At 40.2% G+C, this 15930-nt stretch overlaps 1 long non-coding RNA gene across 1 annotated transcript; it reads right to left on the minus strand.

The window, feature by feature from the left end:
• Window positions 1-465: 465 nt before the first annotated feature.
• LOC132597965 (uncharacterized) lies at window positions 466-15113 on the minus strand. Its single transcript, XR_009565493.1, has 4 exons — window positions 14979-15113; window positions 4712-4875; window positions 4368-4614; window positions 466-1267 (listed from the first exon to the last, which is right to left on the minus strand). It is a non-coding gene; the product is annotated as an uncharacterized lncRNA (long non-coding RNA).
• Window positions 15114-15930: the final 817 nt, after the last annotated feature.

Here is a 15930-nt window from a genome sequence, read left to right on the forward strand (position 1 = left end):
GTTATAATAAAAGAACTCTGGATACAAATACGGTGTCACAGATTTTCACTATACTCTATTTTTTATAGCAATACACTTATATTATTCTGTAATTGTTAAAGTTTCAGCATTTGTGTACTTGTGAAGTCCTTTTACTTATCCACAATTATTCTATAGACTTTAGTGATAAAGTCTGTTATAATTTCTGTACGTTTAAAAGTTATTACTAGCATCAAAGTTACAACTAAATTGATCAGTTTCCCCAAGCACACTGATATGCAAATGAAGGGAGGACAGAGTTCTCCTGGTAGTACCAGTGGGCAGTTTCGAAGGAAAAGGCATCATTTATCTTTCTGGAGCAGCCCAGACATTTTCAGAGCACAGGCTGAAATCCCATTGTGTGGAGGAAATGGAGAGGCAAAAGATAACAAAAATAAGTTTTATTGGAATTCTCATTGAAAAAAAATACAGAAAACCAGTAAAAATGAGTAGAGGTCAATAGTCAATATTAAAACAATCAAGCAAAAATAAATATACAGAAAACAGTAGCAGTGAAAATAGGTCGATCATCGTTAAAACAGTTCAAGGAAAAAAATTAAACTATTGATCCAACAGAGAGATTTCAGCCACATATGGAAAGGAGGCAACTAGGCATTCTTTTTTTTTTTTAGTTGCTTGCTTGTATTTTATTAGGCACTCTAGTCTTTTTTCTCTAAAAGGGGCTGGTTTTAGACTGACATCTGAGGGGAGAGGGGGAGAAAAGGGAACAAAAGAGGGAAGAGACAGAGGATGGGGAAAACGTAATATTTCATGAACTGTTTTTTGACATGCTAAATGCTTTGTTAGGCACTGGTATGCCTAACGCTCCTTTAATCCTTACAATATCCCCCCGAGGTGCATTACTTCTCCACATTTTAAAGAAAAAGAGGCTCACAGAGCTTAAATGACTTGCCCCAGTTCCTGAAGTTGAAGTGGCAGAGAGATTAGAACCCAACTCTGCTCCAAGGCCCCCTTTCCCCTGACACCCGGAGTTTCTCGACTATACTACACCTGTAAAGCTGGAAACAACCCTCAGTGGCTCCGTGGATCTGAGGAGGTGTGGATCTAGCCCACCCAATGTCTACCTTTTTTGGAGCTTGGGAGTAGAGCAATCTGGACCACATTTCCAAGAAGGCAAATCTGATTTGACTATTTCTTCTTTGTTTCAGAAGAAAGACCACATCAGGAGAAAGGAGGCATAGGAGGACCAAATGCTGCCTCCCAGATTGGCGGGTTATAAATAGTCCCCCTAGAGCACATTCGTTAATAGAAAACGGAGAAAAATATGTGATAAACAGAAACGTGCAAACCCAAATGTGCATGTAAATCCATGATTACAAAGATGAATCAACTCTTGTAACCTAAATTCCTTAGCTGTCAAACTCTCAGGATAAAGAAACTCAAAGAAACACCACACACATAGCAAAGCTATACGCTAAGTCATTTTTCCACGTTCACAGCTCCACAGGCTAACGTTTTCTATACTGATGGCCCCTTCTTAGTTGATGATTTTTCACAATGTATTTCATGGCTTCCATCCCTACATGAGACTTTATTACTATCACATAGGAATAAAAAGCCATAAAGCACTAGAGTGAATTTATCTTGGTCGGATGCAAAACTTATTTTCTTCACATGACTTCACCACCATTTCAAAGCTAACCAATCATTTCATGCTATTTTAAGGAACATTTTAAACTACACATAAGTGACAGGAAACACACTTAAATTGTGACATCACAAATTAACAAGATTTTACCCTTCAACGACATGCTTAGCTACAAGGACCAGGAAACGAGACCAGAAGACACTCAGCAACACTCAACCACTGAATTCACCAAAAACAAAGGACATTGGGGACAATTCCTGGAGAAAAGCTCATTACTTTGACATTGGACTTGGAAACACATGAGGAAACACAGAAGACAGACAAACCACTGATACAAACTGAACCCAGGGGGATTATTTCAAGCCTCTGGCTTCAACTTTTTCCCTAGGAAGCATTCTTTCATACCCACTGCCAGCTTTTAGGCTTTTCATGTTGGAGCAGGTGGGGAGGAGGGCCTTAGCACCCGCTTGCACTAAGTCAGCATTAAGCCTTCTACACCTAAGTAACAAAAAAGAAAGAAAAAAAAAGAAGGAAAACCATAGCATGCTAAGGGACTACAAGTGCTACCATCTACAGACCTTCGTGGAGGCTGACACCATCCCCTCCCCCAACTACGGAAGCAAATATCTAACTATGCCAGAAACGATTCTGTGCACTAAATCCCTGTGATCTAAGTAACTCCGGTGCAGAGTCCAAGAACATTCTTTATGCTGATTAAAGTGACCTTGCTTTTGGCATTAGTAATACACTTAAAAGTGGCCACACTGAAACCCAATTCTCTGGGACCACTGAAAACTCAGTGCCTTCAGTTCCCATGGATTTTCTGGCCTCTCAAAAATAAACTTGGAGTGCCTACTTACCAACTCCCAAAACAGCATCCCAGACTATTAAGCCCTGGCCTCCGCTTTGTGAAAAATATCGTATTATTCAAATTCAAATAAAAGAAACAAGCGCCTGAGTTTCTCATTAGGAGTAAGGTCTAGGCAAGCTCTTCCAACCCAGAGGTTAGGAGAATGAAATCTTGCTTTATGTGACTCACAGGGACAGAACTGGAAATAGGTAAGTGAAAGGAAGTGCAGACATAAATTCAATTATCATGCATGAAACATGCAAATGATTTAAGCACTGCATCTGAAACTCTAGTTTATATTCATTAATCTCAGGTTGCACTTTTGAAGGAGAAAGACTTGCTAACTGGGTCCAGATTAATGCACTCCCAAACCTCTCCAATTTGTTTTTAGGTGAGGGTTAAATGAGATGTATTAAAATAAACACAGCTACTCCTCTGTTTCCACCTCCCATCCCCCTCCCACCTCAACCTCCACCCCCAGCTGCCTCAGGTCCTCCACCACAGCCCTCTTCCCTGTAGGAAAGGAATTTAAAAGCCTTAACATTTTCCTTCTGAAGATGCATTGGAAGAATGACCTTGTCTCTTAGCCTTTTCAATACTATCCCTTTCCCCACAAGCCACCAAACTCCAGAAAGAGAATCAGTCACATCTTCAGTCCTGCTGGTGCCTAACAGAGGCAGCAAGGATGTACCCAGATGGGCAAGCAGCCTCGCGTGTCCACGGACAGCAGTTCTTTCTACACATTTGGGCCTGAGTCCTTGGACCAGTAAGTACTGAAGGGCGGTTTCAAAGAGTCCCGGCACATGCTTGCTTGAGGCCAGAGTTGCTGCAGGTTGGCATGGCGATCCTGTGACTCAGTTATGTGGGGAACTAGGGAAGTGAGAGCAAATCTGGGCTTTTTGTTTGCTGCTCTTCCTCTGAGGCTCCCTCTGCCAGCAGACACTGGTCTACAGCAGAGGACCCTTGAAGGGTCTTTCGAAAGGATCCCTCGCTTTCCCTCCCCCTCCTCCCCGGCAAAGTTACCCTTAAAACTAGAACATTATTTATTTGTTTGTTTATTTAAGATATTAGTTTGGGATATCAAGAAATAACATGTTTTAGGGAGAATGTTATCTTGTGAATAACAGAGTTTTGAAGATAGTAAAATATGCTTTTCTTGGTTTCTTTTGGACCTGACCTTCAGAAAAATAGAACAAAGGAAGAGGAACTACGGGCTGCTGCTGGGAATAGACTCAGGCACAGAGGTGGACAGAAGGGATCCTCCCTGAAAGAGCAGCCGATCAAGGAGTTAAACCAGGCAGGCACAAGAAAAAAAAAAAAAAGGCCTTCAAATTTCATACTGAACGCGATGTTTAATTTGAATCATGCTCTGCCCAAAGGGAAAAGGTTAGTCTCATCACTGAGCTCATACTCTCCTCCCCCTTCGCCTTCTGTATGAATTGAAAATTCAGATTGACCATTCACCATGATGTGACACGATCATTTTTTTTCCTGGTCCAAATATCAAAGGAAAGCCTCGGATCACATCTGAGAACCTGCTGGCTGGCCAATCCTCCCCGCCTACGTGCACAACAGAGAGGAGACGAGAACAAGGGCACATACGCACACAGAGACGGAGATTACCGGACAGGCACTCACACAAATACACACAGCTATTCACAGCCACGGGCTCGACAGCCTCCCGGCCCCAGTGGGTTGCTGCATATTTGCAGATGTAAAATTAGTCACAGTAAATAACAACAAGGACGAGACGGGTATCACATCTGTCAACAGCCTGATAAATGCTCTAAGCGCTCTTAGCTGGGAAGGACACTTACGACAGTCATTGCTCCTAAAAGAGAAAATGATTATACGCTACCCAAACCCTAAGTACAAGCTGAAGATATTCACCTCGTGAAGCCATTCCTCAACTAGCCCCTTGGCACTTGCTGGAATTATTCTCACCACGAGCTTTACTTTCTCATTTTCTGCTGACTCCATGTGGGTAATTCCTTGCTCGTGATTAAAAGTGAGCTGGGCAGATCCTTCAGAGCGTGGCTTAAGGTGTGGCGGGGCTCCGAGTGCATCCTTTGTCTAAGGCAGGTTGCTAGTAATTCATCAGTGGACCGACAGGCAGGCTGGGGGAATATTCAGGCACCTAAAATAATTTTTTAAAGGCAAACTTCATAGATATCTTTATATAAACATATTTTTGTAATAAAACATGCAGTTGACAGATGAAATGAACTGTTTACCTTGGAAAAGAATAGGCAGGCTTTTCTCTTCCAAATAATCACTCCGGCCTTTCTGAATGTCATCCAAAAGCGATTCTGCCTTCTTCGACTTATCCAGCATCTGAGGCTGAGAGATAACCCTCGTAGCACTGGCCTCCTTCTCTGGCCCCTTCATTATTAGCCTCCTGGTGGGTGAGATAGAATACAGTGAATGTAATAATCGTACTTCACACAACAGGCTCGCTCTCTCTTTTAAATGGAAAATCCCCTTATTACAAAACAAGGGGTGTTCTTTTTCTTCTACCTTTAAGTATGACTGCCACATTCATTGCTTTTTACAAAAACGCAGCTGCTTTTTAAGCTACAGATAAATAGAATCTGCTAGGCGGTAATTCGACTCAGTCCGAATGCATTATTTTCTAAGACACTTTGGCGAGGGGCTTTTTATTATAAACTGGAATGAACAAGAAAAGTCCTTTTCTCCTGTAATTATGAATGTGTTTTGTTTCCTACTATTAACCTACAATGTCAGATTGATCTTCTTCTTCTTCCTTTTCTGCAGCCAGTTCGATAAATCAACATTTTTTTTTTCTGGAAAATTAGAGGACTGATGATTAGGTCTTCACGGACTCCAATGACAAAAATAAAAATAGCACAAGGGAGAAGCGAATGCAAGTGCTGTGACCATAAATAAACACAATGAAGGGGCCCTCTGATGTCCAAAGTAAGGAAACCTGTTTTGGCACCGAAAATTAAGATAAAAGGGATTTACTTGTTAATTTCATTTTAATTAACTTAATTTTAGTAAAATTAAGGCTTTCCAGGCCTCTTCCTAAAGTTGACCTTACACTGATGCACCTAAAAAGATAGAAAGTAGAATAAAGATAGAATAAAACAGTAACATTTCTATATAGAGTGCCCGGACCTCTGGTGTTTGTTGTGTCCTTGTAATGTGTAATCTTTGGTAATGTTGCCAGTGTTCTCCTCACTTCTGAAAGCAATGCAGTGAGGAATTAAAACAGAAGAGGAAACATTGTGATAAAGTGTATTCAATTTGAATTTCTGCTGACATCACTTTAAGTCCAAAGATAAACACAGAAAAATGGTGAGTTCCTAATAATATCAAAAGGCAGTCTAGAAACTCCATTAGCTTAGGTGTTGGTTTAATTTTGATCCCAATGTTGATATTTCTGACTACAGTATTACAGTAGGCCACGGTGGCTATGCTCTATGTCTATATGGATATATTGCCTTGCCATGGAGAGGAAATCCCCCAGCGTATCAGTGGGGTTCCAATTAGGGAATAATAAATGCTGCTGAACCCCGACAATAAGTGGAGATTGCCACTATATCACAGAAGCACAGGCAGGGGCCCACTACTCAGTCTACAGATTCAAAGCCGATGCTGTCATTTCCCTTCCTTCAGCCGTAATGGAAAGCAAAGTGTTGAAGATGAACCGTGTCTGGCAGATCATTTCAGAACAATCTATTCCTGTTTGTTTATATTATTTTGAGTTTATTTCCAATAAGGGTGATAGTGGGAGTCGGAGGGGCCTTGTGCAAAACATAAAGGCTTTCATGGAAGAACTCTGTACTGGGATCACATGCATTTTCAAGAGACCTCAGAGAGACAGAGACAGAGACAGACAGACAGACAAACCTTGAAATCATATTTCCATCTAAAGCCATGCTGCCTTTCCTGTGTAGTCCTGTTCGAAATTTTTTCAAGGGGCTTATTTATTTCAAGTGAGATACAGACCACAATTTCAGAACACCCACTCTAGGAAGAAATATATTTGCCATGAACAGTGGTGACAGAGCTTTTGAGGTTCTACCACTTGGCTTAGATTTGAATCAATTTTCTGCCTGACGTGCCAGGGAGAAATGAGGCCCCGTCAGGTTGCTGGCCTTGGCATCAGAGAGCAAGTGGAGCTGTGGCAACACAAGCCCAGTTTACCCAGAATAAATAACCGAGCCCCTTCACGGAGAAACAAATTAAAGTACATCAGGCATCACTGTGAGAATGAAATGTAATCCTTATGTGTCGATGTCGTCATTGAGCGAAGGCCACAATAGCAAGCCTGCTTTGGCCATCGAGAGTATTTATGTTTGTAATATTGAGATGTGAAGAAAATAGAAGAAGAGAAAAGATCCTTCAAATGTATATTTGAAGGAATTCAGTTTCCTAGACATCCTGATTTAGAAAGATTACATTTATAGAAGTAGGTTTTACTGGATTACTCACAAAAATAGCTTTGAACTTCCGCTTTCTGCATCCATCCTTTCATCCTGGTAAATCATTACCACAGATGAAAGATGGATTAGACAGGGTTGAATGTGAGCTTGTGAGGACAGCATATGATCACCATCTTCTGCCTCTGTATTATTATTTTAAGGTAATAAAAACTACCTTATGCATAAGGTAATTTAAGCCACTAGCCAGAACGCTTGGCTCTTATTAAACTTTCAGAATAATTATATATGTAGTTCTACTGAAAGCAACTCTATGATGATGGAGAGAAGAATGGCTGTCTTGTTGAAGACACAGTGGGGCAGTGCTTTACCGTTTTGGCCCCATTTCATTCCTTCTTTGAGAAAAGAATAGGAGAAGGAAAAGCAAAGAAGAAGAAAGGAGGAAGAAGTGGTAGAGGAGGAGAAAATGTCAAAAACTCACTGAGTTCAGTAAATGAATTATTTCTTTTCCATATAAAAATAATTCTCTTCATACAGTGCCCCTGCCACTTACAAGCAAACTCAGTTTTAACCATTCTAAGCCTCACTTTCGGCCCCTGTAAATCAAAGATAGTTGTGCCTGTCTTATGGGGCTCCTAGGAAGATTAAGGGAGGCTGTGAGTTACCAATGACACACCTGGTAGATAGCAGTCAATACGGAGCAGCTATTAGTATTCACAGCACTGCTAACTAGACACTAGACTACTCACTCCCCTTGTGCCTCTTTACCTGGAGGTTCCTGATTAGCTCCCAAACCACTCCCCCAAACTCTAAGAACACTCAGCAAAGCAAAATAACTCATTCCAAATGAAACCTGGCACACCCTCGCTCCTTTCTTTCACCAGACTCAAGTCACTTTACACTTTCAGTGGAAGGGCTGGACACTGATTTTGTTTTAACTCCAGGTCCTGAAGGGTAGGAAAGATGGTTTATTTAGAAATGGGGAAAAGGAGGCACCAAATGTGTAATAATCAGAGCTAGTTGGCTAAGCTACTCTGTTTTGTTTTTCACCCTGACCGGGGATCGAACCCAGGCTCCCTGCATCGGAAGTGCAGAGGGTCTTAACCACTGGACCGCCAGGGAAGTCCCCAAGCTACTCTTGTTTTGAAAGGGTTTGTCAATATAGTCAAGTTTCCAATTTACTGAGATATCATTTCCAGGGAGAAACTGGAATCCATTTGGTTTTGGAGTTGTTGCCTTCTGACCCCAAATTCAAGTTATCGTGCACTCCTCACACATGACTGCAACATACATGCAGATGTGCACACACCTGACACGCACCTGCACTAACAACCTATCGGGTGTATGCAGCTACATTCAAGGAACAGACCTGCTCTAGTTACCTCCTCTGCAAGTCTTCATTCTTCCCCAGCTAGTGATAAAAATCACGGTGCTGCATTGCAAATGCTAGGTAATCTGATAATGCAAAACCACCAAAATGCCTCATCTCTACCCAAAAAAATGCCAGCTAAACATATACCCAGGTTGTAAGGGGACAAAATCAGGACTGTGACTCTGTCAAGATGAACTGAATTTCAAGTGACAAAATAGCAATGACAAAAAACACTCATGTCCTTAAACATACTTTGTAAGCTTCTTTTTAACTTTCATCAACATCACTATTTCTGTTTTCTAAAATGGAAAAGTTAAGCTATATTATGAAGATGAACTTTGGTATAAGTAGATTCAGTTTCTTTCAAGAAAAAAAAAAATACATAGCTATGAAAAAAAAGTCTGCCCTTTGTCCTCTTCCCTCTAAACCTATTTTCCGAATAGGGATGTTTGAAATAATCTCATTTTTTTTCTTTGTTCACACACACACACACACACACACACACACACACACACACACTGTATTTTATTTTTACAAGAGATAAGTAAACTGACGCCAAGCATTGTAAATGGATGACCACAAAAAAAGCAACAATGATTGCAATTCCCAAACACGAAACACACTCACGCTATGTCATAATATTGACATTCAGTCCAGTTTTATAAAGCCAAATATCTTATGATGATCAAACTTGACAATTACTGCACAAGCAAATACAGATTCTTAGAAGGATAACTTCAAAAAGATTTCCTCTTCCTGGTGGCTGTTTGCCCATGAACAGAGAGGCTCCAGAAAAAGGCTCCAAGCTCCACTGACCACAGGAACTTCCAGCCAGGATTCTAATCACCACTGAAGAAGGCAGTACAAAGATGCTCTAAATATGAAAAGTAAGACAAGCTTTTTAACTCCTCGTCAAGGCTTCCTGACATCCAACACTTTGGCGAGGTCAAGAAATGTGTCCCCAGCTTTTGTTTTCTGTTCTCCTTCAGGAAACACAGTGAAGAACGGGGCCGCCCAGCTGCCTTTTAGCAAGTCACACTTGGATGACTCCCATCCTTACTAAGGGAGTGTGTTCATCGCATTTGGACTCACAGAAGAAAAACCAAAATCAACTTAACACAAAAGAAATTCACATAGTTTTGCTTCTTTAATATCCTATAGGGTGCCTTGGTATAGTGAAGTGGAAAAAGTTTTATATAATGAAGATTACTGAGGCATAAATCACATAGGTAAAAACTGAGAGGTAAGAGGGAGTTGAAATCTACAAGCTAATTAAACAAGGGCTTCTGACGAGACATTGCGCCCACTAATTTTCCCCACGCTAATATTTTGTTTTTGAAGGGGCAGTAAGTGGAGACTTGTCATGGTTGTAGATTCCACAGTGTGATCCTTTAGCAAAACCTGAGGAGGGGAAAGAAGGTTAGGTGCATGGATTTCTGTGCTGAATGGATTCCAGAGCCAAGATGCAAAGAATTGATAAGTTAGAGATTCGGCAGAACTAAATTTGAAGCCAGCCAGTAAAACGGATTGAACCTTATTACCTCTAGTCACTGAGAAATTCCCGAGACAGTTGGATGCAATTTGAAAAGGTCAGAAAAATATTTCCTGCACAGCATTACTACTTCATGGTTTAAGGGTATCCATTTGTGAGATGCCAACTCTCATCATTTTTATTGACTTGGCTTTCCAGAGACAGACAGACAGTCTGGGAGGCAAGACTAGTAGATAAGAGAAAGGCAACCTTATAAATGAAAATCTCTCTTATTTTGTGCTCTTCCTTGTGACTGTGAACAATCCTAAGTCTTGCCCATTCAAGGAGGAATTACACCAACTTCACTGAAGAATGACAGAATGGAAATGAAATCTAGGGAAGTATCACTATAGTTCTAATAAGGCTATTTTATTGTAATTGCTATTTATTTACCCTTTACTATATGCTAAGCATTGTGAAGGTAAATGATACCACACTTTAATCCAAGTGTGAACATTTAAAATGAAACACCTTAAAATACACCGGGGTATGGATGTTAATTTATTGTAAGCATTTACTTTGGGGGATGGCTTCATGAAAGAGGGAAATCCACAGGAGGAAAATTAAATTAAAAATTAAATACAAAGGATGAAAATTAAATAAAACATATAAGCATACACTCAAGATATTGTTTTCATGAAGGCTCTGTTGTGATTAGAGCCATTCTACATACGAAGAAAAAAGATTTCTCTTTTACTTTAAATGTGACTTGCATGCAATAAGAACCTTCGTTAGCAAATGCATTTGTGGGTTTTGTTTTTTTTTTTTTTTTTTTGGCATGCAAGTAGAAGTCAAAGCTGACTTTTCAAAACAGAATGGCATGATCCATTCTAACCCTGCAATGGTTTAATTAATGTCTGACTTTTCTGTCTGGGAACAGCCATGTGTTTGGAGGCAAGCACAGACCATTTACACTCCTCCCATTTAGCAAGCGAGGCTGAACTTTTTAATGGCCTTGAGACCTGACTGCATGCTTTCATATGAAGCTCTGGCTCCATGAAGATGGCCTGGCAGCTCACTAGGGCTTTTCAACCAGCAAGGTGGCTTTTCCTCTAGAAGGCCTTCGTTCCGAGCAATTCCACACCTCATGAGATTCAGGAATTTCAAATTGTACCCTGTAATCAACAAGGCCACTAATACCAGCAAGACTAGAAGATTTTCGTAATCTCAGGTATGGAAAAGACAAGTGAAAAAGCCAGCTCATTAGCTAGACATCTGAAATCTTGGCAGTGAGGGTAAAAATATTGAGATGCTAAGTGACTTTTTTTCCTACCTTACTGAATATTTGGCATTGGTTAATACAAGCAATAACATTTGGAGGCCTTAAAAATTTTTCCATCCTGTGCAAAATCTTAGCTTTGACCACCAAAAAAGTGTTTACTGAAAGTTTGCGGTGGTATAAAGGCTTCCAGTGAATCACTGGAATTCCAGAGGATTCCAGTGAATCATTTAAAGCTTGAGCCTGTCCACATCTTCATTTCACAGGACCTGTATTACTGGCAGCAAAAGTACCCAGTGTATGCATCTTTGAATTTCAACTACCGGAGTTCTCCATAAGGAAAAATTTTGAACCTGTCACATAGCCATTAACATCATTAATGGTGATAATGATAATAAAAATCCTACAAGTATCATTGACCAGTAAGAATAATGATGATAATAGAAGTAATGACCATTAACTGAGTATTTACTAGGTGTGGGCACCATGCACACTTTTAATCCTCACAGCCAACTTAAAAAAGTAAGTGTGATTTTTTTTTTTCCTCCCATTTCACCCATGGGGAGAATGGGGCTCAGGAGGCCAAGAAACTCATCCAGGTCAGACAATTAGCAGGTATTGATGCGGGATGCAAATCCAGTTTCTCTGATTCTAGTCTCTATCATTTCAACGCCGTGTACTTTTAACCATGCTCAGGACCCAGCTGTGCTACTCTTCTCGGATCATACAGCATTTCTGGAGCTGTGCTGAGCCAATTTCACTGCTCAGATAGACCAAGTGAAGCCCACCAAATGTCTGCTTCAAGTCCACCAACTGCAGCCACCTTCTAGAGTTACTACAGGCTAACAGTTGCTGATAGATCTCTTTTCTGTCCTCACAGAATTTAGTTCTCCAACGGAATAATACACTCATAGCAGCCTCCTTAATCAAATTACATGGCTCATCTACACCTCATAAATTCTGGAGCCTAATTGTACGCGAATTGCTTTTCTATTTGAATTACCTTTGACCCATGTTCAGAGAAGAGCAAGAAGAGAAAGTTTTTTCTTAGCTGGGCTGCATTAAGATGGAATGTGTTTTGATTTGCATTTCTCTCATGATTAGTGATGTTGAGCATTCTTTCATGTGTTTGTTGGCAATCTGTATGTCTTCTTTGGAGAAATGTCTATTTAGGTCTTCTGCCCATTTTTGGATTGGGTTGCTTGTTGTTTTGATATTGAGCTGCATGAGTTGCTTGTAAATTTTGGAGATTAATTCTTTGTCAGTTGCTTCGTTTTCGTCTTTGCTGTACTTGCAAATATTTTCTCCCATTCTGAGGGTTGTCTTTTCGTCTTGTTTATGTTTTCCTTTGCTGTGCAAAAGCTTTTAAGTGTCATTAGGTCCCTTTTGTTTATTTTTGTTTTTATTTCCATTTCTCTAGGAGGTGGGTCAAAAAGGATCTTGCCGTCATTTATGTCATAGACCGTTCTGCCTGTTTTCCTCTAAGGGTTTTATAGTGTCTGGCCTTACATTTAGGTCTTTAATCCATTTTGAGTTTATTTTTGTGTATGGTGTTAGAGAGTCTTCTAATTTCATTCTTTTACATGTAGCTGTCCAGTTTTCCCAGCACCACTTATTGAAGAGGCTGTCTTTTCTCCATTGTATATTCTTGCCTCCTTTATCAAAAATAAGGTGACCATATGTGCGTGGGTTTATCTCTGGGCTTTCTATCCTGTTCTATTGATCTATATTTCTGTTTTTGTGCCAGTACCATACTGTCTTGATTAATGTATCACTGCACACCGGTCAGAATGGCCATCATCAAAAAATCTACAAACAATAAATGCTGGAGAGGGTGTGGAGAAAAGGGGACCCTCTTGCACTGTTGGTGGGAATGTAAATTGATACAGTCACTATGGAGAACAGTATGGAGGTTCCTTAAAAAACTAAAAATAGAACTACCATACGACACAGCAATCCCACTACTGGGCATATACCCTGAGAAGACCATAATTCAAAAAGAGTCATGTACCACAATGTTCATTGCAGCTCTATTTACAATAGCCCAGAGATGGAAACAACCTAAGTGTCCATCGACAGATGAATGGATAAAGAAGATGTGGCACATATATACAATGGAATATTACCCAGCCATAAAAAGAAACAAAATTGAGTTATTTGTAGTGAGGTGGATGGACCTAGAATCTGTCATACAGAGTGAAGTAAGTCAGAAAGAGAAAAATAAATACTGTATGTTAACACATATATATGGAATCTAAAAAAAAAAAAAAAAAGGTTCTGAAGAACTTAGGGGCAGGACAGGAATAAAGACTCAGACATAGAGAATGGACTTGAGGACACGGGGAGGGGGAAGGGTAAGCTGGGATGAAGTGAGAGAGTGGCATGGACATATATACACTACCAAATGTAAAACAGCTAGCTAGTGGGAAGCAGCCTCATAGCACAGGGAGATCAGCTCGGTGCTTTGTGACCACCTAGAGGGGTGGGATAGGGAGGGTGGGAGGGAGATGCAAGAGGGAGGAGATATGGGGATGTATGTATACATATAGCTGATTCACTTTGTTATGAAGCAGAAACTAACACACCATTGTAAAGCAATTATACTCCAATAAAGATGTTAAAAGAAAAAAATATGGAATGTGTTAGCTCAAGGGATCCTTCTCTAAACACAACTTTTAAAGGGAAAATGGTTAGCTGTTTTGTTATTGTCACCGACAAATAAGTAGAATGAAAAGAAAATAATGATGGGTCACAAAGGTTTAGCACATAAACTACTGTAGGTCTTTTATTTCAGCAGAATGTACCAAACACAGCCAGGTTTCAACAAAATGTTATTTTACCTTTAACGGACAATCACTGATTCTAACCAATTTACCAAACGTATCCCCAGCAATGATTCTTCCTATTTGGAGAGAGGTGACGATTGTTACGTGTTGAAATGCTGGTTGGCTGTTCCAAAACAGGTCGTCCTGGTACCTGTCTTCACCTGCCTTTTGGAGGCTGACTCTGAGCCCCTTCTGTCTGGAGGAGAGCCTAGCTTACTTGCCCTGCCCCCTTCCAGAAGGAGACCCCGAAAGGGAACTCTCCTACTGACAAAGCTACCTTAGAGCTCAAGAGGCATTAAAGTGAAGCAAGAGGAGAAATAGCAGCAGCTGGGCTCTACTTCTTGCAGGATGAAGACACGACTGAGGTCTAAAAGTGAAAGCATTTAAAAAATAGAAATGAAATGAGGTGCAGCTATCAAAGGCGGAGAGAGAAAAGACGAGTCACAAAATGAACTGAAGTCTGGAGTGGGAATCCCCCAGTGCTTCTGAATCCTTGCTTTTCTTAAGCACAGAGCAGGGCAGAGAACAATGCAGAGGAGTGGGATTTGGGGGCCTTTTCTTTGCACCCCTGAAGTGCTTGGGGACAAAAGAAGTCCATTTCCTGACCAAAGGAAAAACGTAAAATACTCTCCAAGGTTTTAATATCTCATGTTGAGAAATCAGTTTCTATGCCTTGGTTATCCTCAGATGAAGGTGCCTGCATAAAGGTTTTTTTAAGACAGATTAATTGGCTCACTCCTATGTTTTTTTTAAAAAATTGCAACCTACTCCCCCAGTTGCAATTTCGGAAAAAAAAAAAACCTCTGTAATAAAAAAAACTGGAAGAAAACATCAAGCTAGCTTATTGTATGAAATCCTCTCTCACCTGATTCTTCCTGTAAGCACAAACTCAGTTTCAGGCATTAATATCATGACAATTAACTTTCTAGAAATGACACTAAGGAGTGATGACATACAATTAAAATACGGTACTCATAGTCATGGAAGCAGTTAGCACACTTCAGATGCGATGGAGAATGAAAACAGTCTTTCCTTTCTCCTCTCTGGATCAAACAGTAATTTAGTGATTTCTGAAAACCTGTTATTAGATTTTTATTTTAATTATTCTTCCCACATTTCAATGCCACAATGTTAAATGCTTTGTGTACCTGGCTGTTCTCCTCAGGAGGATTTTGGCAGCATGAGAACTCAGATGTTATCCCAGTCCATTTTCTTTGAATTATAGGAATCTCCAGAGCCTATGCTTTCCTACACTGAGAGATAGCATGGCTTAAATTTTCTGAATAATTTTCAAAATCAAATTTGAAAGTTTTCAAGAGATATGATCCTCCCTGGTGGATGATACGAAGCATAACCTAAGGGGAAAACATGAAAATAATTAGCATAAAACGTATTAGCATATAGATGCCTTTGAAATAATAAACAGCAGAAAACCAAAATGCTTATCCCCAAAAGAAAGTTATGAGAAAAGATGAAATTAACGTACACTTCTCACATGACAACCCCAGCCTGGAAGCCGAACAGAATATTCTCATTCTGTGAAGGATGGAATGACTAGGGTGATGGAGAAATAAGCCCCAAACCAACTCCCCTTTGCTCATTATCACAGCCTCAATATTCTCTATTGGCCCTTCAGCCCAGGCATTTCCCCTGCAACCCCGGGTTCTCTTTTAAACAGAAAAATTAGGAGGAAAACATGTATCGTCCTTTTATTTCCTCGAAGAGCCACCACCAAATAAACAGAGCTAATATTCTCTTCTTCTGTGTTTTTTTCCCTCCTTTAGCTGACTTTCTATCTTCCCCTAGATGGCATAAGAAATGCCAGGCCTGGTGATTTCAATTACCAAGAGGACTGAGGGGCCAGTGGGTCAGGGCTTTGTGTTTGTTAACAGTGGACCATAAACACCATTGATTCTTTTTGTACTTTAAATTGGTACAGCCTCTCAAGGTAGTAAGAGAGCATGGTGTGTTGTCCTAGGAAGAATATGGTCTTTAGTGTCAACCCTCATTTAAAAATCGGATCTGGGTAACCTTGGAAAGTTTATTAAACACACTTGGTTTCACTTTTCTCGTCTATAAAATAGTGAGAGTGTTGTCTAC

The sequence above is a fragment of the Globicephala melas genome, chromosome 10 (assembly GCF_963455315.2).
Source record: "Globicephala melas chromosome 10, mGloMel1.2, whole genome shotgun sequence".
Classification (NCBI taxonomy): Eukaryota; Metazoa; Chordata; class Mammalia; order Artiodactyla; family Delphinidae; genus Globicephala; species Globicephala melas.